Below are 4,284 nucleotides of genomic sequence, written 5' to 3' on the forward strand. Positions count from 1 at the left end.
AAGTGGATGGCGGAACATCCTGCCCACGGAGTCAGCCATGACTCCATACTTGTGAGGAAGAGATAGATGAGGAGCAGACTGTTCTCTGGTCACCTCACAGAAGAACTGCTAATCTCTGTGATTTGGGGGTATCTGTTGGGTGTACAGTAAATTAGGAGTGAGCAAGAGACACTGAGGCGTTTTGGCGGGGAGTACAAGTTGGAAGGTCCGTGTGAATGGGTTCAGGCTTCGCCTATTCGGATCTCACATTGGTGCTGGGGAAGTGCTGAACCATTTTCAACCAGGAATCCTTTCATGCTGTTAATAGACACAAATGGGGCTTTGTAAAATTCACCAACCTGTTGCAAAGTGGATTGTTTGGGCTACCACCCTCAATCCTCATCCAAGTAGGAGCCTGTATTTTTCCAGAGCCCTTTTCCTGCACTGGGGATGTGGACATGTGCACTCACCTAGGCATTTTGCATAAATGCTGGTAACTATATCCATTACCTAGCAACCAGTCATAGATCTTTCTAGAATGATTCCATTTCACCCCGACTACTGCACTGTTCTCAGGAACAGTGCTCCGGGGCCTGGCTCACCAGCAGCAGCCACCAAGAGTGCTCACTCACCCTTGCAAGCTCAGTCAGTGACATGCTAGTACCTGCCTGGTGTGTGAGGAGACAATGGCCTTCCCGGTTTAAATTAGACTGTTCTGTTCACAGCTCTTATGACACCAGGCCCTGTCGGCATTGCCCTTTGATCTGAAGGGAGCGGTCTTAGTTTTAGACATTTGTTTCATTTTCTTATTGATGATCAACTTGTTGTGCAAAATAATCCTTCAGTCTTGCTTCTTTTCTCTCTGCATTTTATTGTGGAAATTTTCAAGCACATGAGAAAGTCCACAGGATTTGACAGCATCCACATAACATCCTAGTTCTGACTTGGAACATTTTGCTGTGGTGGTATGCAAGCATCTACTGACATTTTTTTTTTCTTTTGGCATATTTCAAAGTAAGTCATAGTCATCAGGAAATGTCTTTCTAAATATTCAACTTACATGCCACTCATTTTTCTCATAATTATCATTCGTGATAAAATTTACATACAATCAACCACAGACTGGGGCTGAGGAGATGGTACAGAAGTTGAGAATACTTTGTTTCCCAGCATCCATGATGAATAGCTCACAACTATCTGTAAATCCATTTACAAAGGATCTAATGTTCTCTTCTGGCCTCAGGTTTCCCCCTCTGCCAAACACACACACACACACACACACACACACACACACACACACACACACACCCCACATATAAAAATGAATAAATACACAGATAAAAATGAGTAGAACATGCATGTATGTATTAAGCATGCATTTGCTAAGGCTTGGTTAAGGAAACAGCTGTTACCCATGGGCCTATCAAAATAGCGTTAGCACCCCCTCAGAAAGTTCCTTCCCAGGCAGTGATGTCATCCACTCCCCCACCCCACCCCAGCTCCACTCTGGCCCCAGGTGTGGCCTCTATTGTTTTTTCCGCATTCTAAGTTAATTCGGCCTGCTTCTCCACTTCATATGAATGGAGTAGCTTGTGTCTGGTTCCTTTTGGTCAAGGCAAGTTCTGGAGATACGTGTTGCAAGGACTGGTGGTCATTAATCCATAATCTAATGGGCACCTAAACTTGGGCCATTGGAAGTGGCAATGAGCAGAGTCTCTGTGACCATTCTCACAGAAAGCATGAGTTCCCGACTGAAAAGCCAGCTTTAACTCTCTCACTTTAATTTCTGTATTTTGTCTTCCTTGTGACAACCTCCAACAAAGCTTTAAATATACTTTATTCACATAACCCTACAGTTCGTTTTTTTTCCCTCTTAACCAACCTGGAATTGCTTTTTAGTGATATGCAGCATGAGTCTTTCTATACCCCAGGTCACTGCTTCTGGCTATCTTGACCCAATGCATCCTAACCCTCTCACACACCACTCTGTTTCTCTTCTCTCTTCTATTGATCTTTCTGTTTGTATTAGATACTAGTTTTATGTTTCCAATGCTCGCTCCTCCCCCTCTTCCCCACTTTCTGTTCCATGTGCACTTCCAGAAGCTCTTTGGGGCTCTCACTTGGGATTACGATTCTACAGTAACTTAAGGACAAGTTGCCATTTCTCATATGTGCTTTCCAAGGTGTAGGGCTTTGGTCTGCAACTCATTAGAAGTGGTTTCCTACCCACCGTCGAAACCTGGAGTCCTGTGGCTGAGTAGGAGGGTCATGAAAGTTTGGCAACAGAGAAAGGTTTCTGAATGCTCAGTGATCAGAAATGAATTCACAATGAAACACACAATGAGTTGGAGATGCCCTGGCACTCGCTGCTCAGCTATGTTGGGTCTTGCGATTTTCCTGAGGCTTTGGTTATATCGTGCTGTGCTGTGTAGTGCCGCATGGCCAAATATTACCTCAGCTCATATCCAAGACTACTGGATGTTATGAATGCAGTATTTACTGCAGTTGGTAATTTTGCTCATAATGCTTTATCACAAAAAATAAGGGAGTGTAGTATTTCCTTACCTCCGTTCCTCATCATGGAAGTATCTTTGGGAGGGATTATGTTAGAATGTTTGATTTGAAAAGCTGCCATTTGAGCTCTTTTTCATGGCGCCTCCTAGGCAGTCAGCCGTGTCGAGATGAAGCTGAATATCTCCTTCCAGCCATCAGCTGTCAGAAGCTCACTGAAGTGGGTGATGAACGCAGACTTCGTACTTTCTATGAGAAGCGCATGGCCACAGAAGTAGCTGCTGGTGCTGAGTGAGGAGTGGAGAGGTTCTATGTGGTGGAATCAGTGATGGGAACAACAAGCAAGGTTTTCCCATGAAGCAAGGTGTCTTGAACCATGGCAGAGTGCACCTGCTATTGAGTAAGGGGCATTCTTGTTATAGAGCAAGGAGAGAACTGGACAGAGGAAGCACGAGTCTGTTCTGGGATGCACTGTAGCTGCCAATCTGAGTGATTTCAACCTGGTTATTATAAAGAGACAGAGACACACACACAGAGAGAAAGAGAAAGATGATCCTGGATGAAAAGATAACTACTGAACCTTGGTGATTGGGACACAAAAGAGTTCACAGAATCCGACAGCTTTTTAGTCTCTCTAAAGAAGACGGTGTCCAGTGTGGTAGTTTGAATGCAAGTGGCCCCCATCATCTCATAGGGAGTGGTACAGTTAGAAGGTGTGGCTTTGTTGGAGTGGGTGTGGCCTTGTTGAAGGAAGTATGTCACTGTGTGAGCAGGCTTTGAGGTTTCCTATGCTCAGGACACCGCCCACTGTCTCAGTCTATATCATGTTGCCCATCGCGATCGAGATGAAACCAGCACCATGTCTACCTGCATGCCACCATGCTCCCCACCATGATGATAATAGACTGAACCTCTGAAATGTAAGCAAGCCACCCCAATTAGATGTTTTCCTTATATAAGTTGCTGTGGTCATGGTGTCTCTTCATAGCAATAGAAACCCTAAGTCAGAAAGTCATAAACAAAGAAGGTCAGAATCCAGGATCAAAGCACCCAAGATTCAGCGTCTTGTCACTTCAGGTGCTCTGCAACACAAACACCAACATGTTGCTCTAAAGAAACAACACACTAAGAAAAACGAGGAGGAGACTGCAGAACATGCTAACGGAAACAAATAAATAACCAGTCATTGAAAAGGCAGAGAGAGGTGGGGGTGGAGAAAGAGGTCGCTGTTTGAATTACTGACTTGAGTTTCACTCCTACACACACTCACACACACGCAAGCACACACATGTACACACGAGTGCATGCACATGCACACAGTTTTGGCATGGGATTAGAACAGAATTTCCAACAATTTCTAAAATGGCCCTACACAAGCTCTGGTCATTTGTACTATGTATTTATTCAAGGCAGTATCCTCAGCGTGGCACTGATGATTATAAAATCACAATATCAGTCAACTGGAAAATGTTGAAGATGTTCTATAACCTCCAAGATCGGATATTGAGCCAGATTTAATTCCTTGTGCAAAATCAAATAAGCACACTTCTTAGAATGCAAGTTTGCTTATTTTTAATAACTAATATGTGTCAAAAGTTGTTTTAAATCACCATGATTTATTGTCAGTAAGTGATTTGTGCACATATATTATGTACTTGTGAGCCCTGGGTTGCGTAAATATTTCTCCAACAGCAAATGATTACACACGGAAAGGTTTGAGAAGTGTTGGCTAACTCGGTACACTTCAATTTTCTTCCTCTAACACCTCCCAGTGTCTTGGCTTATTCGAAGAGT

The 4,284-nt window shown here is 43.7% G+C and overlaps 1 pseudogene; it reads left to right on the plus strand.

Annotated features, from left to right (window-relative positions):
* Positions 1-2,660: 2,660 nt before the first annotated feature.
* On the plus strand, positions 2,661-3,665 carry LOC118581880 (annotated as a pseudogene).
* The last annotated feature ends 619 nt before the right edge of the window (positions 3,666-4,284 follow it).

This window comes from Onychomys torridus, chromosome 4, assembly GCF_903995425.1.
Source record: "Onychomys torridus chromosome 4, mOncTor1.1, whole genome shotgun sequence".
NCBI classification, from domain to species: Eukaryota; Metazoa; Chordata; class Mammalia; order Rodentia; family Cricetidae; genus Onychomys; species Onychomys torridus.